The sequence below is a fragment of the Lynx canadensis genome, chromosome C1, assembly GCF_007474595.2.
Source record: "Lynx canadensis isolate LIC74 chromosome C1, mLynCan4.pri.v2, whole genome shotgun sequence".
In the NCBI taxonomy this organism is placed as follows: domain Eukaryota; kingdom Metazoa; phylum Chordata; class Mammalia; order Carnivora; family Felidae; genus Lynx; species Lynx canadensis.
Window position 1 is genome coordinate 58,380,776 of NC_044310.1, and position 27,722 is coordinate 58,408,497.

General features: G+C 38.9%; 1 protein-coding gene and 1 pseudogene across 7 annotated transcripts in view; both read right to left on the reverse strand.

Moving 5' to 3' along the window:
* PTGER3 (prostaglandin E receptor 3) overlaps positions 1-27,722 on the reverse strand; it is a 190,661-nt gene that overhangs the window by 73,421 nt on the left and 89,518 nt on the right. The window lies entirely within an intron of this gene.
* On the reverse strand, positions 12,953-17,393 carry LOC115521353 (annotated as a pseudogene).

The window sequence follows — 27,722 nt, forward strand, 5'->3', positions numbered from 1 at the left end:
AGATGAATGAAAGACCTAAATGTAATACAAGAAGCCATCAATATCCTAGAGGAGAACACAGGCAACAACTTGACCTCGGCTGTAGCAACTTCTTACTAGACATGTCTCTGGGGGCAAGGGAAACAAAAGCAAAAATGAACTATTGGGACCTCATAAAAATAAAACGCTTCTGCACAGAGAAGGAAACAATCAAGAAATTAAAAGACAACTGATGTAATGGGAGAAGATATTTGCAAATGGCATATTGGATAAAGGGTTAGTATCCAAATTCTATAAAGAATTTACCAAGCTCAACACCCAAAAAACAAATAATCCAGTGAAGAAATAGGCAAAAGACATAAAGAGACACTTTTCAAAAGAAGATATCCAGATGGCTAATAGACACATGAAAAGATGCTCAACATCAACATCACTCATCATCAGGGAAATCACCAATCAAAACCACAATGAGATAGCACCTCATACCAGTCAGAGTGGCTAAACTTAACAACTCAGGAAACAACAGATGTTCGTGAGGATGTTGGTAGAGAAAGGAGAACACTTTTGCAAGTGTATTGCAAGTGTGGGAATGCAAATTGGTGCAGCCACTCTGGAAAACAGCTCTGGAAAAAAGCCCCTACAACCCAGCAATTGTACTACTAGGTATTTATCCAAAGGATACAAAAATGCTGATTTGAAGGGGGCACATGCACCACAATGTTTATAGCAACACTATCAATAATAGTCAAACCATAGAAAGATCCCAGTGTCCGTCGACTGATGAATGGATAAAGAAGATGTGGTATATATTTACAATAGAATATTACTCGACTCAACGATCAAAAAGAATGAAGTTGGGGCGCCTGGGTGGCGCAGTCGGTTAAGCGTCCGACTTCAGCCAGGTCACGATCTCGCGGTCCGTGAGTTCGAGCCCCGCGTCAGGCTCTGGGCTGATGGCTCAGAGCCTGGAGCCTGTTTCCGATTCTGTGTCTCCCTCTCTCTCTGCCCCTCGCCCGTTCATGCTCTGTCTCTCTCTGTCCCAAAAATAAATAAACGTTAAAAAAAAAAAAAGAATGAAGTTCTGTAAATATTATCCGTTATTATTGTTATAAAAATAGTAATGATTATTACTATTCTTATTGTCATCATCATAGTACTTGCCCAGTTAAAGCATCTCTATGCTAACCATTAACCTGATAAAAGAACCCATAACTCCCAAGTCTTTTATAATCTGGCTCCAACATATGCTTCTTTCTGGCTTTATTTCCTGCTACATGCTGCCCCACATCCTGTGCTTTACTATAACGACCTACTTACCATTTCTTCTATATCATGTGTTTTACCTCCTCTGTCTTTACTCAGGCTGTTTCCATTGTTTTGTATATCCTTTAACACAGTTTCTGCCTGGAAAACTCCTAGCCATCTTTTAATATATTAGAGTTCATTGGCATCTCTTTTGTGAAATATTCCCCAACTTCCACCCCAGGGGAAAAGTAGTCACTATGGTGTTACTGTCATTTACAGATATCTGTGTCTCCTCTACAAGACCTCAAGATCCTCCAAATGCTAACTTTATAATTCATCATATATTTTTTTTTTTTGGTGTCTACCACATGTGCTATGTGTGCTAAGTGCTAACTAAATATTTGTTAAATGCGTAAAGTTTTTAGAAGTGTAGAATGTTCTCATCCTCACATAGATTATCTCATTTGATCCTTTCAAAACTTCTGGGAAGAAGCCAAAGTTGGACGTTTAACCGACTGAGCCACCCAAGTGCCCCAAGTTCTTTGTTTTTGTTTTTTTTAAACACACATCGTAACAATCTGGGAACCAGGGAGTCCAGTTCTAAGGTTTGATTTTAGCAAAACTCCTGCTAGTTGCTTTGAACTGAGGAAGTCCCCAGAACAGAGTTTTTGGGCAGCTCCATTCCTCAAGATAGCTATAAACTAGAGCTTTGTAAACTGCCCTTGTATATAATACTCTGTTGTGTTCCAGAAAACCTATAACTCCTTTGGCATTTTTAATGACTAATCCAAAGTTATGAAATGAAGTAACAGTAAAGACTAATAGATATAGCTGTGCTTTGATTCTGCACTTTTCATATGAAATCTATTTTCAGAGGCCTCTCTTACCTTCAAAATGTAAAAGCTGCGTAGTTCTTATCTATCATCCTGTTGTCACATCTTGATGTGGTTTTATAAAAAGTAACTTGACAGAAACTTAGTGAAGTTAAAACAAAAGCAATTCTTCTCCCTAAAGTTGTCTTTTTTTTTTAAATTGTAAATATGCCTTCCAAGAATGATGCCAGGTACAGATTTCTGATAAAATATGATTTAATCTTTCTTATAGATTTTTCATTTGACCTTATAATTTAAGTACATTCAGGTAAAACATCAGAGGTGTAGATGGAGAGAATAGAAAATAGTAACTAAAAATAAAATGGGTAATAACTGAAAGACCTAGTAAAATATTGACCAAATAATTAACTTTGTCTTTGGCCACCCTGGTTAATCAAATACTTCGTGACACACATCACTCTGTATGAAATGACATTGCTTTCACCCTAAACAGTGTTTTTCTAAACAGTGTTTATGTCGGAGTGGTGAACTGGGAAACAGGTGGAAAGGTAATTCTTTACCAAATTCCCAGAAGGGCTCTTTTTTTTAAGTTTATGTATTTATTTTGAGAGAGAGAGAGACAGAGAAAGAGAGACAGAGGGAGAAAGAGAGATAGAACACACAGGGGAGGGGCAGAGAGAGAGAGAATCCTAAGCAGGCTCCACACTGTCAGCACAGAGCCTGATGCGGGGCTCAAACTCATGAACTGGGAGATCATGACCTGACCCAAGATAAAGAGTCAGATGCTTAACCAACTAGCCACCCAGGAAGGGTTCTTATTCAACTTCTTTTTTTTTTTAATGTTTTTTTAAATTTATTTATTTTTGAGACAGAGAGAGACAGAGCATGAGTGGGGGAGGGGCAGAGAGAGAGGGAGACACAGAATCCTAAGCAGGCTCCAGGCTCTGAGCTGTCAGCACAGAGGCCGACATGGGGCTCGAACTCACTGTGACCTGAGCTGAAGTCGGACGCTTAACCGACTGAGCAACCCAGGTGCCCCCTTGTTCAACTTCTACTACCGATGGGGGGAGATTAGTGAATGAGTAAATGAAATATGGACAAACATGCTAATGTTCCAAGAACAAAGGAAGCTAACTGTTCACAGCAACTCAAGGTAGAGGAAACCAGTCTTGAACTATTACTCAAAAAATAGAAATCTCTTATCAGTTTGAAATATGCTCCCACCTATATAGTCCTATTTTAATGTCTCTGATTTTCAGACCTAAATTATGTTTATATCCAAAGATGAAGCTAATGGTTCCAAACCAAATAAAAGTGTTATTTTATGTTCCCACAGTATTTCAAGAAATACCAATGGACTTTGGTTTCAAGGCTTCTGAAATTGAGGGCATAAATTCACAAAATAGCTGGCTGGGAGTGGGATACGGGGTGGCAAATCTCCGGCAGCACTGAACCAGACTACGTACAACACATTGACCCAGACCCCCATGGCAGCCTCTAGCCAGCAAGCAACTGTAGCTACCTCAGGGACTCCCTGTTGCTTCGGACAAAGCCTTTCATTATCTGGTCTTTCCCAGAGTGGTCGCTTCTCTTTCATGTCTAAATCACAATTCACACTCCCAGATCTCCTTCTCTATCTCCACACACTATACTTCAGACACTCACTTTCTTTTATTTTTTCAGGTTTTTATTTAAATTCCATTTAGTTTAATAGTTTCAGGTATAGAATTTAGTGATTCATTATTTACATGTAACCCCCGGTGTTCATCACAAGAAGTGCACCCCTTAATCCCCATCACCTATTTTCCCCATTCCCCGCCCACTTCCCCTCTGGTAACCATCGGTTTGTTTCCTATAGTTAAGAGTCTGTTTCTTGGTTTTCCTCTCTTTTCTCACCTCTGTATTCATTTGTTTTGTTTCTTAAGTTCCACATGAGTGAAATCATATGGTATTTGCCTTTCTCTGGCCAACTTATCTTGCTTAACATAGTACACTCTAGCTCTATCCATGTCATTGCAAATGACAAGATTTCATTATTTTTTATGGCTAAGTAATATTTCATTATATATATATGGATATCTATATTACATATAGATATATAATGGATATGTATCTATATATCTATCTATATCTATACCATCTATATGTATCTATATATCTATATCTATATCTATATCTATATCTATATCTATATCATCTTCTTTATCCTTTCATCAGATGAAGGACATTTGGGCTGTTTCCTTAATTTGGCTATTGATAGCACTGCTATAAACATCAGAGTGCATGTATACCTTCAAATTAGTATGTTTGTATCCTTTGGGTAAATACCTAGTAGTGCGATTGCTGGAGTTCTATTTTTTTTAAACTTTTTGAGGAACCTCTATACTGTTTTCCAGAGTGGCTACACCAGTTTGCATTCCCACCAAAAGTGTAAGAGGGCTCCCAATATTTCTGCATCTTTGCCAACACCTGTTGTTTCCTTTGTTGTTTATTTTAGCCATTCTGACTGGTGTGAGGTGATATCTTATTATAGTTTTGATTTGTATTTCCCTGGTCATAAGTGATGTTGAATATCTTTTCATGCGTCTGTTGGCCATCTGGATGTCTTCTTTGGAAAAACAGACACCTTCTTTGCAGTTTTCTAAGGAAATTTAGTTTCCTTCCTTCTTCACCTATAATGCTCCTGTGTCCCCAACCCCCCAGGCAGCTTGCTGAAGTCTTACCCTTCCCCAAGACTTAACTCAAATGTCTTATTTATGAAGACTTTCTAGATTCCCCATCTAGACACACATATAGACACACACACAGAGAAACACATGATTGTAGACCTAAGGTAGAATCAGAGACTCCCTGAGTAACTAGACTAGATTAGTTTAGTTTAGAACCATATATAACATATTATTAATACTGTAATGTTATAAATCCACTAATTGTAATTATTTGCTTACATATCTCTCTCTTCTGTAATTAAACCATGAGCTTCTGAAGGGCAAAACTGCATTTTCTAACTCAGTCACTTGCCATAGTGCCTAGTACTGACCAATGGTTTTATAAATGCTTAATGGGTGGGACACCTGGGTGGCTCAGTCAGTTAAGTGCCCGACTTCAGCTCAGGTCATGATCTTGTGGTTTGTGGGTCTGAGCCCCGCATCAGGCTCTGTGCTGACAGCTGAGAGCCTGGAGCCTTCTTTGGTTTCTGTGTCTCCCTCTCTCTCTAATCCTCCCCTGCTCACACTCTGTCTCATAATTTTCCTGGATTTTAATGGAATCCTCCCTATCATCTAGCTTATCAGAAAAACATCATGCCTTTGATTATCTTTTCCCAAAATGTTCTCCTTGATGTTTGCTGAAATAAATGTATATATTTACAGTAATTTCCCAAATATATATCAGTGAACAATGCAGTATATTCTTTTGCAGAGCAGAGATGATCTCAGATTCATTTTTATTTGCCTGGGACCAGCATGTAACAAATGCCAAATAAACAGGTGTTAAGAACATGAAAGGAGAGAAAAGAGCACTTTTTCTTCCAGTGCTTAGGTATTCTTGGAAAAAAAATGACTTCAGAAGAATAATGGTAGGGTTGTTTTTTGTTTGTTTGTTTGTTTGTTTATTTGTTTGTTTTGACTCAGAAGTTAGGGAAGTGTTAACTTTTGGCCTTGCTGCCATATCCTTCAAAATGGTAACAACACTGCAAGCAGCTAGAAATAGGTGAGGCAGTCTCTTTCATGGAAGCTGATTGAGATGTTACAGGATGCTCTAAGCACACAAATCAATAGCCACAAGGAGGAATAGGATGGGTCTATTTGCTGAAAATAAAATCTTCAAAGACTTCATTGTTCTGACATTGTTCTAGCTCCATTTATTGAAAACTTTTATTCCCATTCTTGTGCTAACCTCTTCACATATATTCTCATTTTATTCTCCTGACAATACTATAGACCAAGTATCATTACCCCTCTCTCTACAGAAGAGAAAAGTGAGGCTTAGAAATGTTCATCGGTTTACCTACCATTATGTAGGTATCCTGCCTTAACACAGGATGTAATTCAATTCTGATAGAAAATCAGGGTAAGAAAAAAATCTTCACTGACTTTCATTCAGGACCTTATTTGGTCTACTAAGTGACCCATACATTTTTCTGTGACTTAAGAACTAAATTTTATTTCATCAGAATTTTCGTTCATCAGAAGCACAGATAAACCTTAATTCTTTATTACTTGGAAAGGGGGACACATTACACCACACACTAAACTATCCACAAGGCAAAACGATCTCAACAATGTCAGCCAAGACTTTGACCAAAGTTAAACAACAAAATTGGCCCATTGAATTCTACTCCTTTTTTTCTTTCACAGTCACATGTCTCCGAGCATACGCATGAGTAATATACATCATTGTGAACGTGCTGCACTGTAAATAAAACACAGAGCTCAGAGTGACTGGCTTTGATTCAGGAATTCAGCTACTTCAGTTGAGGAAACTTAGTTTGGCAAAGCTTAATTTCTTTAATCTTCTACATCCTCTGACTCTGAAGCTTCACATTGACTCTGTGTTTGGGAAACTCAGTTTCTCCCTGCTTAGTTCCCACATTAGCAAAATTGGCCCATCCATCACCAGCATAGATTTTTAAAGTATTGAACAATAAAAATGCTCATGGATTGACTCTAAGGAAAATTAGATGTCTCCAAATATGTGAATACAAACAATACATGCAATATTACCCAGAGAATTTGCCTACATCAATGTAAAGATATAACTAAAGTTAATAGTTACATAAGATGATTTATCATTTGAATTATGAAAAATGTGCTTTCTAAAACACTCTCCAGATCTTCTTTCCTGACAGAAGCAGCAATAACAACAGAAACAATAAAACTTCTATAAGAAACAGATGGCCAAGCTTATTACAAGCCATAATGTCAGATGTCATAATAATTGCTTCCTCAAATTGACCTCCTCTGACCTACCAGCTCTCAACTTTCTTTTCTCCACTTTTTAAGATACTTGCTAATCACCAAATCTAAACATAACCACCTTGTAAATATCATTGATGTTACATATGGTTTATATTTTAAACCAGATGTAAAGGGAGAAGACTATGTCTATCGTGAGCCCACCAAGATGCCTTGATCCTAAAGTCAAGTGTAAGAAAGCATCTAGTAAATTTGAGAAAAAGAATGAAAACATTGGAAGAAAGCACATTAAAGACAGAATGGATTAATAAGAGACTATTGGAGTTAATTTCAGACATTTCTCACTGTAGGTGACATCAGAGATGTACTTTTGTTGGCACATATTTATAATACACAAGAAAATCTACATATTTCTTAATTCCCACCTCTAATTTTCATGTAGGTAGTCTAATTTAGAGTAAGAGGGGCATTTCTCATTTCTTTTTATCTACTCTTTCTGCTCAGCTATTACTATAAGCAGAAACAACAAAAAATATATCATTCTGTCATTGGCATGATTTTAGCCTAAATTATTATCATTTTTTTAAACCTCAGATGGTATTTTTTTGTTTTTGAGAGAGAGAGCACACACATGAACAGGGGAGGGGCTTAAGAGAGAACCTTAAGCAGACTCCATACTCAGCATGGAGCCCCACAAGGAGCCTACACAGACTTGGGCCCCAGGCAGAGCCTCATCTCATCACCAGGAGATCATGACCTGAGCCAAAATCAAGAGTCTGATGCTTAATCAACTGAGCCACCCAGGCACCCCTAACCTCAAGTAGTTTAATAGAGGGATCTTATTCACTATATACCAGATTCTCTGATGAAAGTGGGCTGGTGGTTAACCGGGTAACCCAACTGACACCGAAACCAAGGGGAGGCTCAGGGTTGAAAGGGAAAAAAAAAGAAAGGAATGTGTTAAAGATAAAACTTTTATACTGAATTGTCATGCATGAAATTGAAAAATCAGTTGGATCAATTCAGACAGACTCTCCTATTAAGGCAAAATTCCAGGTTCTATTGGGGCACCTGGGTAACCCAGTCAGTTAAGCTTTTGACTCTTGATTTGGCTCAGGCAGGTCATGATCTCACAGTTCGTGGGTTTGAGACCGCATCAGGTTCTGGGCTGACGGCTGGGAGCCTGCTTGGGATTTTCTCTCTCTCTCTCAGACTATTAGAGGGGCATGGTACATTTAGGAACTAAATAAATAATAGAATAGAGTTATAAAGGGCCCCAATTATTAAGGACCATATATGTGGTGTTAATAAGTTTGGAATTTATTCTGGGAGAAATAAGAAATTCTCAAAACTTCTAATCAGAAAAGTGCCAAGGTTATTTCTATGCCTTAGAAATATTTCTCTGGCTGCAGTGTGGGGAACTGATGTGGAGGAGAGGTCACTCTGGCTACACAGTGAATAGATTTGGTGAGGGAAGCTGAGGGTTGGTGGGAGAAACAAGGCTGGGGGCAATAGGAAAGCATTAGAGTAAGCCATCAGATAAGAGTGCTGGAACTAATTTAGCTGAACTGGGGAAAGAGACAAATGGACAGATTCAAGGACATTACATAGAGGCAGAATTGACACATGTGACTATAATGACAGGAGGGGCAGATCATCCAGGATAATTCCAGGGTTGATGGCCAGAGCCTAGAGCCCCGGGGAAGAAGCAGGCTTTGGGAAGCAGGTCCTGAGTGAAGTTCAGTTAAATGTGATGTCCAAAGGGCTAGTATCTAAAATCTATAAAGAGCTCACCAAACTCCACACCCGAAAAACAAATAACCCAGTGAAGAAATGGGCAGAAAACATGAATAGACACTTCTCTAAAGAAGACATCCAGATGGCCAACAGGCACATGAAAAGATGTTCAGCGTCGCTCCTTATCAGGGAAATACAAATCAAAACCACACTCAGGTATCACCTCACGCCAGTCAGAGTGGCCAAAATGAACAAATCAGGAGACTATAGATGCTGGAGAGGATGTGGAGAAACGGGAACCCTCTTGCACTGTTGGTGGGAATGCAAATTGGTGCAGCCGCTCTGGAAAGCAGTGTGGAGGTTCCTCAAAAAATTAAAAATAGACCTACCCTATGACCCAGCAATAGCACTGCTAGGAATTTACCCAAGGGATACAGGAGTACTGATGCATAGGGGCACTTGTACCCCAATGTTCATAGCAGCACTCTCAACAATAGCCAAATTATGGAAAGAGCCTAAATGTCCACCAACTGATGAATGGATAAAGAAATTGTGGTATATATACACAATGGAATACTACGTGGCAATGAGAAAAAATGAAATATGGCCTTTTGTAGCAACGTGGATGGAACTGGAGAGTGTGATGCTAAGTGAAATAAGCCATACAGAGAAAGACAGATACCATATGGTTTCACTCTTATGTGGATCCTGAGAAACTTAACAGGAACCCATGGGGGAGGGGAAGGAAAAAAAAAAAAAAGAGGTTAGAGTGGGAGAGAGCCAAAGCATAAGAGACTTTTAAAAACTGAGAACAAACTGAGGGTTGATGGGGGGTGGGAGGGAGGGGAGGGTGGGTGATGGGTATTGAGGAGGGCACCTTTTGGGATGAGCACTGGGTGTTGTATGGAAACCAATTTGTCAATAAATTTCATATATATAAAAAAAAAAAAAAAAAAAAAGAAATCCAACCCTGGGGGCAGCTAAGTGGCTCGGTCATGTTGAGTGTCCGACTTCAGCTCGGGTCACAGTCTCACGGTTCGTGAGTTGGAGCCCCGCATCGTGCTCTGCCATCGGCACAGGGCCTGCTTTGGATCTTCTGCCCCCCTCTCTCTCTGCCCCTCCCCTGCTTGTGCTCTCTCTCTCAAAAATAAATAAACATTAAAAAAGAGAGAGAGAGAGAGAACTCCATCCCGAACCTGAGCTCATAAGCACATTTTCCTGTATTGTAAATATTTTAGTTTTGATTGTTACATTTAGATCTTTCAATCCATATGGCTTATTTTTTTTTTAAATTTTTAACATGTACTTGTTTTTGGGGGACAGAGTGCGAGCGGGGGAGGGGCCGAGAGAGAGGGAGACACAGAATCCAAACCAGACTCCAGGCTCTGAGCTGTCAGCACAGAGCCCCATGCAGGGCTTGAACTCACGAACCGTGAGATCATGGCCTGAGCGGAAGTTGGACGCTTAACCAACTGAGCCACCCAGGCGTCCCTCACATGGCTTATTTTTGTGCATAATATGACAAAAAAAAAAAAAATGTGATGTCCAGCCAGACACTGGCTATAAAGGTGGGAAGTCTGAATAGCACAGACTTGGAAGTCCTTATAGCATTTGGATGTCAATTTAAGCTATGTAATCCATAACGAGTATGCTGTGCAAAAGGGATCAGTTAAATTGCTGGAGAACATCAAAAGGAATAATTAGGTGAAGAGGATCTTGCAAATGTGAATGTATTTGAGATTGCCTTTTAGGTATCTTCAGTCCAATTTGAAGTTGGCCACCCCCCTACACCTCCCAAAAAAACCTATTTAGACAGCTTAGTGATTATCTATGTCTACTAAAGTAATCCATGGTGTTTCTTCATTATTTTACATGGTTAATTAAATATAAAACCTGAAAATGAAGGGCACCTATAAAGACTTAAAAGTTAATCATTGTTTATTATATTTACACATCATTTAAATCAATTGGCTAGTTTTGATGTCAAGTGTATTTCACTTTTATATTATCCCAAAGAATAGCAGGTTAGTTCTATAATTTCATCTTCTCAAAAGCAGGTAAGAGTTTAACTCTTATTCAAAGTATCAGCTTTTAACTTGGAGGTAAAAGATGACATTTTGGAGCCAAACTTAAATTCTGTAGCTAAAAGGCTCTACAGTCTGGATTACAGATATCTACTTTGAAATACTATTTACCCCTCCTCTTTTTTAAAGAGAATAGGGGAAGACCTTAAGGCATTTTAGCAAAAAGCTTCTTTAAAACTCTTTGTGATGTAGAAGTTAAAATAGAAATCAGACCTCAGAAGAAGATGAAAAGATAACACATCAAATGTGAGAGTCCGTGCCCAAACATCACATTTGAGCCTGAGCACCAAGATTAGGCAGGGCAAAGGTCAAATTACTCTGGAGTTTTTCAGTACAGTTAACTCAAGTACAATTTGTAAGTGACCCTTACTAAAATTATGGTGATGATTTACAAAATTTACCCTAATGATCCTAACTGAAAGGAAATATCAGTATTTTGGGAAGTACTCCATGATGATGCCATATTTTAAAAACATTTTACATTCTCATTTCCTGAATTTAGTAATAATCATCTAAAGAAATTTCAAGCATTTTCTGGGGGTGCCTGGGTGGCTCAGTCAGTTAAGTGTCAGACTCTTGATTTTGGCTCAGGGTCATGATCTCACAGTTTGTGAGTTTAAGCCCAGCATCGGGGCTCTGTGCTGACAGGATGGAGCCTGCTTGGGATTCTTTCTCTCTCTCTTTCAAAAAAAAATTTTTTAAATAAACTTTTTAAAAAGTAGAAAAAGGAGGAATTCCAAGCATTTTCTGACATCTGGTTATTATTTAGGTGTTTATTTGGCATTTTTTAACAATCACCTAATAGGATGTTTCATTGGGGTCTTTGATTCAGATTTCTTACCCAGGAGTCACATGATCATTTTTAATCCGCTAGTAATTACATTGGGACTACCCTTAAGTGAACAGAAAATATAAATATAAATGATTCAGAGTTTCCAGAAGGGAGCTGGTTATTTACCAGGAAGGATAAAATTGGCCACCTCTTGTTTTATCAACATACTTGATGGATACTTGCAAGAACATAGGGTTATTAATTAAATGTGTACTTCATTGAATGTACATATAATAATGGCAGTACTCCTGCAGAAAGACTTCTCAAGTTCAGAAAACCCCTCTTACTTGTAATGATTTTCTGTTTTATGATAATTTCTTGTATATGAATCTCTGATACTTGGCAGGAACTTTTTATTTTCTTTTTGCCATTAACTACTTATAAAAGAGACAACCTACTACTTTCATAACTTGGCATTATTTAAACTTTTTTTTTTTTACCTAAACCCATTTTTCCTTTAAAGTGGAAGTTGAAAATCAACATTCTTGTGTCATTGCATAAATCTATGATTATTATGGATGACTCCATTTATATGTGATTTCACCTACCTCTCATCATTACTGTAATAACTATAAAATCTATTTTAAGCCTCAGATTCTCTCCTGAAAAAATTAATTTATGTATACAATAACTCACTGGATACTGCCATTTGGATATCCTACAGAAGTCTCAAAATCAGTATGTTTCAGACTGAGGCTTTCCTCCACCCATTCCTCCTTGTTTAATGTTACCAAAATTTCATCATTCACCCAAGCCAGAAATCATGAGATACCTAGAATTTTCTTCCTCTTCTCTCCTCATAAGAAATCAGTCAGGATTCATGATGAATCTATTTCTGAAATATCACTGGAATCTGACCCATCTTTTCCACTCTTGCCAGCACTACTTAATTTAGGACCACTTTCCAGAATTACCAAAAGAGCCTCCTTAATATTATATCTGTTTCTCATATTGCCCCATGAGTCCTTTCATTATAGTGCTACCGGCATTACATTTTAAAATGAAAATTTAAAAACTTGAAAAAAATGAAAATTCAGTCATGTTATTTCTGCTTTAAAATTCCCAGTCATGCCCTCTTTTCTCAGATTCTTTTTTTTTTTTTTTTTTTTTTTTTTTTTTGGCCTAGGTTCAATATAGTTTATTAATGGGACATGACAAGGTAGGACTTCCCAAGCCCCTTTCCTTCCTCAGGGTGTCTGGGTTGGAAACTGTGGACGTCAGGAGATTCTCAGTGTGTTGGTGGATGAGTTGGGGCAAGAATTCCTCAACAGCTGAGGGCCTCTCTTTTCCTCTTGTTCTGGCCTTGGCTGGTGATCCAGGGGGCTCTTACTCCTTGGAGGCTGTGTGGACCATACAGCCCATCACCTGATTGCTGTAGCCAGATTCATTGTCATACCAGGAAATGAGCTTGACAGAGTGGTCATTGAGAACAATGCCAACCCCAGCATTGAAGATGGAAGAATGAGTGCCACTGTTAAAGTTGAAGGAAACAACTTGGTCCTCAGTAGAGCCCGGAATGCCCTTGAGAGACCCTCTAATGCCTACTTCACCACCTTGATGTCATCGTATTTGGCAGTTTTCTCTAGGTGGCAGGTCAGATCCATGATTGACATGTTGGGGGCAAGGACACTGAAGGCCATACCAATGAACTTCCTATTCAATTCAGGGATAACCTTGCCCACAGCCTTGGTGGCACCAGTAGAAGTAGGAATGATGTTCTGGGCAGCCCCTTGGTCATCATGCCACTGCTTTCCAGAGGAGTCATCCATTGTCTTCTGGGTGGCAGTGATGGCATGGACTGTGGTCATGAGTCCCTCCATGATGCTGAAGTTGTCATGGATGACCTTGGACATAGTGGCCAAGCAGTTGGTGGTACAGGAGGCATTGCTGACAATCTTGAGGGAGTTGTCATACTTCTCATCATTCACTCCCATCACAAACATGAGGGCATCAGCAGAAGGGGCAGAGATGATGACTCCCTTGGCCCACCCTTCAAGTGAGCCTAAGCTTTATCCATGGTGACAAAGACCCCACTGGACTCCACAACATACTCAGCACCAGCATCATCTCATTTGATGTTGGTGGGATCTCATTCCTGGAAGATGGAGATGAACTTTCCATTGATGACAAGTTTCCCATTCTCAGCCTTGACTGTGCTGTGGAATTTACCATGGGTAGAATCATACTGGAACATGTATTCCAAGTAATTGGGTTGATGAAGGGATCACTGATGGTGACAATATCTACTTTGCCAGAGTTAAAAGCAGCCCTGTTGACCAGGCGCCCAGTACAGCCAAATCCATATTTTTCTCACCTCCGCCATCGTGTCTCAGGGACACGGCTGACACTGCATCAGAAGATGCAGCTGTCTGCTGAATGGGGAGGAGCAGAGAACCTAAAACCCAGATTCTTTAGTATGACTTACAAGATTGATAGAGTTCCTCTGTACAAAATGCTTTCCATAATTGAATTATATCCACGAAGGCCTCCCTTATGATATTATAAGTTCCATAACCCAGCAACCAGAAGAGGTCATATGACTAGTTCTCAACAAAGGCAAAAGTAAAGTGTGCTACTTGGCAATTCAGACCTTAAAGGGAAAGCTACTAGCTGGACATAGAACCCCAATCTTGACACACAGTTGAGAGCCTTAACACAAAAGGAATCAGGTCCCTGAAGCACTGTGTAAAAAAGAACTCCTAGTGGATCTGTAACATCCACACTGGACTGTTATTAGAGTTAGAAATGAACTTTTGTTGTGTTTGAGCTATTACATTTTGAGGCATATTTGTTACCATAGTTTAACCCACCTCCATGTAATACACTCCTATATAAATAAAAAATATATTTATTATAAATTATATTATAAATATAATTCCATCCCTAATTGTGTATACAACTTTATCTTTTATACCGATTTCCAACTTCTCATATGTATCCTAAGTTTTACCTATACCAAATTACTTAAAATTCCATAGATAAGTCATGCTCACTCTTGCTTTTATACCTTTGCTCCTGCAGGGTTATACCTTTCCTGCCTTATGCTTTAAGACTGAAGCAGACAATGCTCCTCTGCAGAGAAAGAGAAAGAAAGAAAGTTTTTCTTTCTCTCTGTTGTGGACTGAACTGTATTTGCCCTCCCCTAAATTCAGAAGTTGCAGCCCTAACCCCCAATACCTCAGAATGTGACTGTATTTGGAGACAGGAACTTTACAGAAGTCATTAAGGTTAAATGAGGTCTTTAGGGTGAGCCCAATCTGACTGGTGTACTTAAGAGGACACACAGAGAGACATTCATACTTAGAAAAGACCATATGAGGACACAACAAGAAGGTAGCTGTCTGCAAGCCAAGGAGAGAGGACACAGGAAAAAGCAAAGTTGCCAACACCTTGATCCTGGAAGTCTGGCTTCCAGAACCGTGAAAAACTAAATTTCTGTTGTTTAAACCATCCATTCTGTGGTATCTTGTTAGGGCGGGCCCTAATAAACTAGTATACACTCCTTGTAGCAGGATGTTTGTCCCTCTGAAATTCGGGAGCATTCTGAGATGCCCACCTTTTTAGCACTTATCGTAGCTTTTTAAAAAAATTTTTTTTTAGTGTTTATTTATTTTTGAGAGAGAGAGAGAGAGAGAGAGAGAGAGAGACGAAGCATGAGTGGGGGAGGAGCAGAGAGAGAGAGGGAGACACAGAATCCGAAACAGGCTCCAGGCTCATAGCTGTCAGGACAGAGCCCGATGCAGGGCTCGAACTCACAAACCGTGAGACCATGACCTGAGCTGAAGCTGGACGCTCAACCGACTGAGACACCCAGGCACCCCAATTATCATAGCTATTTTTAAGTCATTGGTTTACTTGTCTGTCTCCCTAAGTCTCTGTGAATCTTTGAAGGAAGGAACTTTGCCTTATTTATCTGCTTCACTGCCCCCTGATGATATGTTGGAAAACTACTGTGGGAAGTGGATAATCGTTCTTTAGAATGGATTACTTTTTTTCTCCACAACTTGCAGCTTACCAGTAAGTAAATAAGTAGTCCTTGGGGTTTTCGCTTGCTGTGTATCCTCCTGACATACCTGGCCAGGCTGCCAAACATGCGGCATTGATTTTGATACAGGATTTCATTATTGAAGACTCTGCCTTGCCATTTTTTAATATTGTTATATTGGTATCATTTTGTATATTTACTAAGGTCCGGAAGATGAAGATGGGTTTTAGAACAAGAACAAGATCTTTCAGGAAAGTTGGTGTAGTTGTTGTAGTGAACTGCTTTTAGTATTTTATCCACATTACAATAGCCTCTATTTTCCAAGAACTACCCCTTTATGCAGAGGTGGGCTTAATCCAGGCTGTGTGCCTCACTTGGTTGGACCAGAGTGGTCACCTGTTCCAAGTCTGAGTAATACAGTTTGATTCGTACATGTTGAATTGAGAATGAGAGAAGGTAATCTTGGTCTCTTTTGAGTGGTTGAAACCAAAGAGATATAAAACTCCAGAACTGTGAGATAGTCATGTGCATTGAGAAACAGACATTTGACTGAAGAATGAGATATATCCCAAACACAGAAGTTGTATAGGAAAAAAAAAGACTAACACATGGCCACAAAGAGAGAATGACAGAAAGACAGAGAGAAGGAGAGAGAGAAGGGTTGAGAGAGAGACAGAGAAATGGGAGAAGCAGCTGTAATGCCAATTAATTTTATTTCTTCATTTCAGTTCCTTGGGAAGTCCTATTACACTCTTTGCTCTTGGATTCCATGAGATTTTAAAACAAATTCCATTTTGATTTAAGCCACTTTGAGATTGACTTCTGTTATTTGCAACAAAAGGGTCCCTTGCTTCAATCAACTAGATAGCATAGTTAACATTTGTAATTTTTGATCACCCAATTCATTCTTCCTGGATTTGGGTAGTAACACTTAAACCATCCTATTTAGAGTGACTTCCCTTTATTCTAGCACATAAGGTTCATTAGGGCCAACCCCAGGCCATAATAATTAGTTCAAGAAGGGAAACACGATCCAAACTGGGCTAATATCTCCATTTGCTAGAACTAAGAAGTTGTGAGGAGCTGAAGAATTTTTTTCTACTAAGGTTGCCTAACTAGTAAGGATGATAGCCTGTAGCTTTTCCTGTTCATCTTGCCTGCATGAAAAGAGAACATTCCTGAGAATAAAACCAGTGCAGGAGAAGGCAAAGAACAAAACCAGAAAAACCCAGATTCTCCAAATGTCATCTAGGCATCAAGATCCTAGACTCTTAAGTTATTTCACCAATAAATTGTTCTTTTTTAAAGTCAGTTTGAGGGTTTTTTTGTTGTTGTTATTTACAACCAAAGCATCCAGTATGAATATAACTTCCTTACACTTCTTTGAGTTGGTGAAGTTTTATTATGTACACCAAGTTTTATTATGTAGCACCAAATGCCTAGCCCTGTATTTGAAATACAGTAGATGCTAGAAAAAATAACTGCTGGTACTGAATTAAGAAGACAAATGGTACCTAGCATGTCATTTTGGGGGTGTCTTTTTATAGCCTTACCTCTTCATTTGAATATTCTGCCAAATCAGCGCTCTATCATCAGTGGATTTTAGTTACATTAAGTAAGAAGGGTGACTATTTAAGTCCTTGTTATTCCTTGCCATCACAACAAACCATTTATGTTTGTTCTCCAAATGCTGAATCCTAAGTAGTTACCCCTTTCCATCTCACTACCACCAGCTTTGTGAGAACTCCTGATCTGAACCAGTCTAATAGCCTCGTGATGCATCTCCAAGTCTCTACACTCTTCTCTCTCGAATCCATTTAACAGAGTGTAATGAGAAACATCTATCTAGTCATGGTTTGGGGCCATGGCTGTTATACAAATTACAGATAATGTATATAAGGGGACTAACACTGTGCATGGCATATCGATTAATATTAAAATGTCTACAACTATAAAGATACCCCTAGAATATTAACAGGTAATTATTTTTTAGTACTAACTGTCTACCTGGTGCTTTATCTCATTTATCCTTTTTTTTTAATATCAAATTTATTGTCAAATTGGTTTCCATACAACACCCAGTTCTTCAATACCCATCACCACCCTCCGCTCCCTCCCGCCCTCATCTACCTTTAGTTTGTTCTCAGTTTTTAAGAGTCTCTTATGCTTTGGCTCTCTCCCTCTCTAACCTCTTTTTTTTTTTTTTTTTCATTTATCCTTTACATTAACTCTTTGAGGTACTTTTGCAGGTGAAAACCCCAAAACTCAGAGAGCTTAAAAAACACAAATTTAGAGAGTGGTTGAGATTATATTCAAACCAGGGGTGACTGACTTCAAAGTCTTTGCTTAATTTCCCTACTATCTATTACATCTCTCTACTATATAATTTTTATATTTTCTAAGCAGAAAAACAAATCAAACGTGGCCCCTTCTAACTTGAAGAAGCTGATAACAACGAGACACAAAAGCTGATCTTAGAAAATGCACCCTCGGGAGCCTGGGTGGCTCAGTCGTTTAAGTGGTTAAGCGTGGGACTTCAGCTCAGATCATGATCTCATGTTTTGTGAGTTTGAGCCATTCTTCTGACTCTGTGTTGACAGCTCGGAGCCTGGAGCCTGCTTCAAGTTCTGTGTCTCCCTCTTTCTCTGCCCTTCCCCTGCTTACGCTCTGTTTCTCTCTCTCTATCAAAAATAAATATTAAAAAAAGAAAATACACCCTAATACCCTGCTGCAGATCCTTCACTTCATGTTTTCCTTACAGCTTTGCAGTTTTGTGAAAAGCAGCACATGAGAGGTTTTGCTCCTAGCGTGGGATGTGGCCTTTAGGACAGAACACCTGCTCTCAAATTCAGACTGCGTCCCTACCCACCAGTGTGTGTCTGTGCATATGAAAACCAGAGAGAGTGACTCTAATAGACTAAATTGGGATGCTTTCCAAGGACTTGCAGTCATGGGACAACAGATCTTATACAATCTAATCTGACTTGATTTGGCATAAAAACGTTGTTTTTTACAAAGAGTTTACACTCCCATATACTGAACAGATCCAGCTAAGTATTGCTGTTATTTTCTTCATGTTAAATTAAAAAGAAACAAATCACAAAGCAGGAATTCCTTCTTCAAAGAAAAACTATCTTTATCTTTTAAAGTCCTTGACTTTTGGGGTGCCTGGGTGGCTCAGTTGAGCGTCTGACTTTGGGTCACGATCTTGCACTTGGTGAGTTCAAGCCCCACATAGGGTTTGCTGCTCTCAGTGCATAGTCTGCTTCAGATCTTCTGTTCACCCTTCTGTCTGTCCCTCCCCCACTTGCACTCTCTCTCTCAAAAATAAATAAAACATTAAATAAATAAATAAATAAATAAATAAATAAATAAAGTCCTTGACTTATGGAAGTGCATGAAGAAAACATATAGTGGCCCTTTGAAAGTCACATTTCCTGTTGTATGGGGTTGGGGTGCTCACAGAGACTTGGCCGGCAGTCCACCCTACTGACGTAGTTCACACACTTAGACTTCTAGTTTAGTTTTCCCTTTTGACATTCCTACTCCAATAGGAGGACTGAGGCCCAGACCTGAGTCCCAGCGCACTTGGCTAGGGTCCTGACTATTTTTGCTTCAGGAATCAGGTGTGAGTGGTCACAGGTCTTAGGTTTCAGCCCCTCCTACATTTTACTTTCATTCATTGATTTGCCCCTGTGTGTCCTTGAGAGGTTTATATCATTGCAAATATAACTACCTAAGAAGGATTTCAGTGACCAGAAGTAGCAAGATAAATTAGAAAAAGAATAAATTCCAGGGCCTCAGACCTGGCTTTGCTTCATTGCCTCGGTAGTATGTTCTTGGGAAAGTCAATTATCTGCTGTATGACTTAGTTTCCTCATTGGTGAAAATGGGGATAACCATTTTTTTCTCAGGGCTTTTGTTAGAATTAACCATGATATCATATGTAGATATATCTAACACTGTGTTTAAGCTAAAGTAGATGCTCAAGAAATCTATTTTTTCTCACCTTCTGAAAGTAAAAAAGAGATTCATATGTTTAGAAAAAGAACTCAAGTTAACTTCTGCATTAGGCAATACCCAAACTCAGTGTCTCACACTGCTGTAGACTGGGATTGTTGAACTTCAGGTTGCATTACTGGGACTCATGACAGCTGATGTGTCATGCATTGCTTACATCATTGTTGAGAATTTGCAACAAAAATAAGCAGCATGATATCATTTAGAAACAGTTACACTCCATACACTCTTGTTTATTTATCTGTGTATACATGTTCTAAAAATTTATATTTACACATGCTATGGCTTGTTTTGTTTTGATAGGATGGGTGATTGTTTCTGCTTAGAAATCCTAAGAAACAAAATATTTTTATAAAATGTTCATAGTAATCAAAACATAAGTTAAGTGCCAGAGAACACAATCATGGATTTCATCAGGGCTATAGACATAGTGAGTGTAATGGAATAGTAGGGTTTTCCTGTAATGCCTGAGACAGACTCTGGACCACGCTTCACTGCCTGGGGGATCCAGTAATGGCTGGTATACAAAATCAGCACTCCCTGCATAATTGAACATGAATCTTTGAGCTTTACATGTTGCCATTAATTTGAAAATAGCTGCACACTAATTTACATTCATTTTTCTGATATTCAAAGAAAATGGAGAGAGATAATCTAATCACTGAGACTGGGAACTGGTATAACTCCATATACAAGTAGTTTAGCAAGTATGTCTGATATTTTTTTATGTACTTCATTCCTGTACAGGATTTTTTTTTTAATTATCAGAAACAGATGGAGCAGACCTTGCAAGAACTGAGAAAGAAAAAATGATCAGTAACATTTCATTTGAATTGGGAATAATTTCTCAAGTCCGTCTACATTCCTGGCTTAATTAAGATTATGAGTTCATGGTTCATGTGTCTGAAAATTAAGATGAATATTCTGATCATGGCCAAACTGGGATCTATTTAATGGGATTTGTGAAATCTTTGTTATAGTTTCTGCATTTTCAGGATGATATTGCAACTATAGGTATATAATAAAATCTAAATTTTGTTTCCATTTTCTTATCATTCTGAGGGATGTGCATCAGAGCAAATTCTCCAGTCTTGGGTAAAAATGTCAGAAAAAGACCCTTGTGTTTACTGTTACAAAGTGAAGATATTTCCTGCAGAGACCTTTGTCCTCAATTTCAGCACCCTAAACATGGAGACAGAGAGACTGTGAGGAAAGACAATGAAGAGACAGTGTAGGTGCGGTGCAAGCTCACTTTTGATATCCATTCAAATGTTAGTAATAATGTATTTTAGTACTAGAGGGTATCTTCAGTGGTAGTACTCCAACTCTCTGGCATTCTTTACTATAATTTGACCTCATCGTTAAATGCTCCTAACCAGGTAGGGGTCTGATGTGTTGCTCCTGACAAGCCTACTCTTGCTGTGGATGGTTCTCCTTCCCAAATGTTTCCTGTAGATAGAGATCACAAACGATAAGCAAGGATGTTTAGAGCATGTTTCTCAAAGGCTCTGCTAGCATTAAAATATTTTCTTAGAGTTAACTATTGGAATAGATTCAAATATAGTTTGCACCTTATCCACAGAGCTCCTCTGTTGTCTCTTCATGTGTGGGGTAAAGAGGTCAAGAGAAAAGTTTTTAGCGATGGGGAGTGAATTACACACACATACACACACACACACACGCCTACAAATAGAGATACAAAAGGTTTGTTTCTTACAAAACACTTGGAACAGTTTAAGTCCCTAGGGTTGAGACTCTTCACTTAAGAAGTTTGGCATTTCATCATTTTCCAGGTACAAAATATAGTTCCACATTCTCCCTATGCTCTAATTTGCTTTCTGATGTTGAATGTTATTAATAGTCAAGCAACATTAAATTAGCCACACATCTCTAAGTTGTCCAAAGTGATTGAGCATCTCCTTTTAAAGTGTCCCACAAAACCAGAGAATACTTGAGACAGTGTTGAGAAGGGAAGAATATTCCAGACAAGAAATGGCAAGTTTAAAATTGGAGTCAAGAAACAAAGTAGTTCAGAAGAGTATAGTTCAAGGGAAAGGAATGATTAAGTTAAGCAAATGGTAAAGGTCATGATGGATTTTGCAAGCCTTGTGAAAGAGTTTGGAAAACAACGATACGCACCATTAACTGAAAAGAGAAAAACGTCAAGGACATTTGTGCTAAGACTTGAGTTGTGTGGTCATTGATGCATTCCAACCTGGGCTGCTCATATTTTGATCCGTTTGTCATCTGTTGAGAGATACTGGTGGGAAGGCTAGTAAAGATATGGATACTCCAGAGCAGTGCTGTTCAATAGAGTATTCTGTACGATCAGGTAACCACTATACACATATGGCTACTGAGAATTTGAGATAAGGCTTGTGCAGTGAGGATGGTAATTGCCTTTAGCTCAGTGGGTAATAAAGGAAAAATAGGGATAGACTTTTTGGGGATTAAATGCTAGGAGATATGGGCAGAACTCCAAAATCCATTCTGCAAATCAAGAGCAATATTAAGAGGGGCGCCTGGGTGGCGCAGTCGGTTAAGCGTCCGACTTCAGCCAGGTCACGATCTCGCGGTCCATGAGTTCGAGCCCTGCGTCAGGCTCTGGGCTGATGGCTCGGAGCCTGGAGCCTGTTTCTGATTCTGTGTCTCCCTCTCTCTCTGCCCCTCCCCCGTTCATGCTCTGTCTCTCTCTGTCCCAAAAATAAATAAACATTGAAAAAAAAATTAAAAAAAAAAGAGCAATATTAAGAACATGGCCAAATTCAGTGACATCAGGACAACCAAATCTGAAGACTGAGTGTGTCGAAGTGCAGAGGCATATTCCTGAATAGTTTGGCAAGAGTTAAGGAGCAGAGCAGGGTTGTAGGAGAGTCAGAAAAATTCTTCTGGACCTGATTCACTGAAGTAGCCTTGCCTTAGAAACATAAGGTGTGGTCTCCCCAGGTCGATGTTCATTGTTCTTAAAAAGAAACAGACTGAAATCAACACCCTGCAGCCTGTGGAGAGATTAATTAATTAACCAAGAAGAAACAAAGCAAAAGACGCCTCGAAGGTCTTTCTTCTTGGGCATCTAGAAATGTAAATATTTGCCATCACAAAATGGCCACCATTTATAAATGAATATTAGTCCAAAACTATGAAGAGTTATTTTTTCTTTAATGTTTATTTTTATTTTTGAGAGAGACAGAACATGAGTGGAAGAGGGGCAAGAGAGAGGGAGACACAGAATCTGAAGCAGGCTCCAGGCTCTGAAGTGTCAGCACAGAGCCTGATGTGGGGCTCGAACTCATGAACCGTGAGATCATGACCTGAGCCAAAGTTGGACGCTTAACCATCCGAGCCACCCAAGCACCCCTATGAAGAGTTACTTTTAAATAAATACTGGTTTCTTTGTCTGCAGACCTAGACTCTAAAATTATTCAGGCAACTGATGAGGAAGGACTGAGGCAGGTTTGTGGGACTAGTTTCTTCACCTCACTGACTCAGAAGTTCCTCGTAAGTAAACTCAGGGAGTGTCCCTCTTCCAGGCGGGAAATGAGCATGCTCCATTAGTGAGCCACTACTTCAGACAAAATCAGACTGAAAACACATAAGAAAGTCAAACATGCAAGAGATGTATTTTAGAGTGGAATTCTGTTCCACAGAGAGGAACTGGTATAAATTTGATAATTATGCCTAACTTTTCACACATAATACTGGATAATAAATTCTAGCACTTCATGCTGTTCTTTAAATTTATTCTTTTCTTTCATAAAGATACAATTAATTTAATGTCAGTGTGCCCCAAACAACTAAATGTTAACCATCCATTACACGCTTAATTGTTTTCACCTTTGTCTTATTTTCACCCTTTTTTTCCACTAGTTTATGCATATTTGTATTTTCATTTTCCACACATTTTTTATTCTTTTAGTGGTTATTTTTTTTTGAAGGACAGAGAGATAGACAGTGTGAGTAAGGGAGGGGCAGAGAGAGGAAGATACAGAATCTAAAGCAGGCTCCAGCCTCTGAACTGTCAGCACAGAGCCTGACACCGGGCTCGAACACACAAGTGGTAAGATCATGACCTGAGCCAAAGTCAGATGCTTAACCTACTGAGCCACCCAGGCTCATTTTTTAGATAATAAGAGAAAATCACAATAAAATGGTCAAAAAATTTTGCAAAACCACATTTGCTCAAGACAAATTTAGAGATACTCCATAGCCTATAGGAAGACATAGTAAGAAATGAAAGTTTATTAGCTGATTATAAATCTCCAAATTTGACATAGGAAAGGTCATGCATAATAATGGTGCCAATGCATAATTCACAAAAACACAGACATAGAAAAGACAAATGTATCAAAGCCAAGAGTAGCCTCTTCCGTTCACTCTATTTCACTACAGTTTGCCCTTTAGTTTAGATTCCTTGGATATTTCTGTGTGATGGAGAATCACACCAGTGTACCTTGAGCAGGGAGATGTAGAGAAGAGTTGAAGATGATTGGGCAGCCCTGGTAAAGAAAAGTAGCAGAATACTGATATTTACTGAGCACTGCCTATGTGCTTAAAGATGCAGTGAATTATCTCACTCTTCACAACAGCCCCTTGGCTCATCACAAAAGTATTTTTTTGGCACCTGCAATGTGCCAGGTTCTGTGCTTGGTAAAGACAAGGATGGATAAGATCAAGCCAGTCTCTGCTCTTGTGAAACTCATATTCTAATTCAGAAAACAAAGAAAGAAGTAAACAAAGAAGCAAAAACAAGTTACAAATTAGGATAGGCACTGTAAATGAAACAAATTAGATAAGGTAGAAAATAATAAGAGAAAACTACCACAGATAGGAAGCATAAGAAAGAGAGCTTTGAAAAAGTATTTAAGCCAGTAACCAAAGGAAGAAACAGAACTATATATGCAGGAAATTGAGAAAAAAAAGTGGAATAGCATGTACAAAAGTCCTGGGGTGAGAAAGATCCCTATGTCTACTGAGAAATGAATAAGCTGGGGAAAGAAGAAGAAAAATCATTAGGAGGCCATAAGTAGTGACCTTGCTGAGAGACAAGTTTTGTGTGGATTAGAATAGCAGTACTCAAGATGAAGCGTAGTGAACAGTATTGAGACATATTTTGGAGGTAAGATATATTTTACAGTAGTACTTGACACATGGGCTTCTTAATATCCCCTACTTTAGCAGATGAGAAATGACCTAAAAAGTTAGGAGATTAACCAAGGGTCTTACAGGAAATAACTTCAGGATGGGGGTTATGAACCCTGCCTTCCTTAAAGTCCTTTCCATGCATCGTACTTCCTAGCTTTATTAATTCAAGGTCAATGCAGGTTTACAGAATCCTAAAAGTAGAAGCTTTTGCCAGTCTGATGATTCTGAATTCAAATATGCTTTAATAACCTGGACAGCATACAGATTTTTAGTTCACAAATCCATAACTTCATTTCATCTAAAAAAGGCACCAAGTTCTACAAGCTCTCCAGATATAGTTGTTCTGCACAAAATACCAAAACACTTTGCATTTCTTCCAGTGATGTGCAGTGTTAACACCATGTATATGAAAATTTTTCCATTGACTAAAGCAGCAATTTGTAGCAATTGTGAACCATATGCTGTTAAGTCTAAACTGGGTAATTTCAGTGACCAACCCATTTTTTCATCTTTGCTAAAAATATGCCTGTATCCCCTCATATTTAAAATGGCCCTGGTTGCTGAAAATCTCCGACCATGCCAAGTAAGTCAACACAAGAAAAAGGTTTAAAATAAGCACTTGGTCTGAAAAATTGAGCCGAAAAGGACTTTGCTTTCTAAACTCAGTACTTCTGCACTTAATTTCTTCGTTTTTCTTCTGTCCTTACTGTTGAGACTCTGGGGGATATATTAGTGCTGATTGCTAGTACTTCCATTTCTCCTTTTTCTCAGAATGTGGTGAGATTATTTTCCTCTTCAATTGGCTCAGCATGCTACTTGCTCTAGAAGCGAGTGGGTGCCTCTCTAAGGCTCTGCCTTTTGCTACCACGGGCCCAGCCATGTTGGGAGCCTCGGTTAGCTCGAGTCTCTGATGGAGACGATCTGAGGCCCGGTCTCCACACCCAACCCCCCACAGGCAGGCTAGGTGAGGGCAAACAAACTTTTGTTGTTTCAAGAAACTAAGATTTTGGGTTTTATTGTTGTTGCTGCTGCTAATGTATGCCCTCGTTTTCTTCACATTCTTTAGGTGAAGGAAATACAAATCTCCAAATTAGGGAAGTTTGACAGGCAGTATAGTTGGCAGACGGTCAGGAAGTCTGCATTCAGATAATCTGTTTTTAATCATTCTTTGCACTTTGCCTGCTCACCGACCCCTCTTTTTTCTCAGCTGTAAAAAGCGACAATCATGTAAGTGCGGTATGACGGTTTGTCAAGTGCCTAGCAGGATGCCAAACCATAGATGATGGTTAAAATGAGAATAGGCATCCTTGAGAAGAGTAGTGGTTAATAGACTAAAAATCTAGAGGGATATATACCCATGTACTTCCGACTGAATCTGAAGAGACTGCAAAAATGGCAGAAAAATGGCCATTTATCCCCTCACTCCCCTCCTATCTCTGGAAGCTTCTCCCTAGTCACAAGTGCACCTTTTTGTCCCTTTCTGTGTACCTGATGCTCTCTGCCCTCCTCCAACTCCTCTGTCACAAACTGCTCCCAGGGAACAATGCACACCACTCGTCAAATCATTCATTAAAGTAACCACGTTTCCCCAAGACTTAACTTTTGTTACAAGACTAAAGCTCCAACATAGTATTTTTGGCCTTAGGTGGAAAACAGCAATGGGAAACTTTTCACCTGAACCCAGGACGACAGAGAGGATGCCTCTAGCTTGTTAGGTCCACTAAGCTGGGTGGGTTTCCTGGTTAGTCTTTAGACAAGACTTTCATGAAGCTATCCAGAGTGTGCTGGGAAAAGTACGATAGTTTGGCAGGGTCTTCTGTGGGCTCAGGACCAGCAGTGCTAGCACTGTGTTTGCATGACTCTTGAAATGGACAGGGGCCTCTGTACTGTCTTCATACTAAGCCTGACAGCAATTCTGCAAAAGGGTGTAAAGAACTTTGTTACAGATGATGAACTGAAGCTTAAACTTTTACAGTCATTTCCCAAGTTCACATAGATGGAGAGTAGAGGAAGATGTATCCCAAACTAGCAACTCTGATTTCCAGGCTAATCCCCTCTTTCCCTTCACCAACACAGCTTTCTGCCTCTGGAGGAGTAAATGCAATGTTGTCTCTTGATCTTAATAGCATATGCTATCACAGAATGCAGATATCTCTTTTTAGTAGTAGATGGTAACATGAAATTATGTTTTCTACATTTATAAGATAACTAAAAGAGAAGGGGCGGGAAAGAATGAGAGTTCAAAAAAAAACTACAAATGTACTCTTGAATATGAAATTAAGTTGAGGTATCCTGTACAGCCATGTGTTCTAGCTAAAAAAAAATCCCACTGCTTCAGGTCATTTTCATCTTCTCCTACATGAAGAAAGACAGAAGGAAATGGGGAAGGATGCTACATTTTTAAGTCCCATCATTTTTCTAAGAAACTATTGTTGTTTTCTGGTAGCTAATATAATTTCTAACATCTTATCTATTTGCAGACTGTTTTAAACATTGGAAACATCTTAAAGGTTACAGCGAAAAGACAAGATTTATAGCCAAACAAACCTGGGTTTGAATACTAATTCCACCATCTAAAGTTATAGACCTTGGGAAGGTGAGTTAATTAAGCCCCACTCTAGAGATGGGCCTCAAGCTTCTCATCTCTAAAATAGAAGTTTACAGTAACAATCTCATAGAACAGCAGTGAGTATTATATGAGATAGTGAGTATAAATCACTTATATATTGAAAAATTTTTAAATGTTACTTCTCCTTTCCTTTTGCATCATATAGTTCTGTAATTTTTATTCCCAAGTAACACACAATCAAGTGGATTTTATTGATTTAATAAATATTTGAAAGAAGGAGAGAAAGAAAGAAAGAAAGAGGAAGAAAGAAAGAGGAAAGGAAAGATGGAAGGAAGAAAGGAAAATTGCAGGCCAATATCCCTGATTAACATAGACGCAAA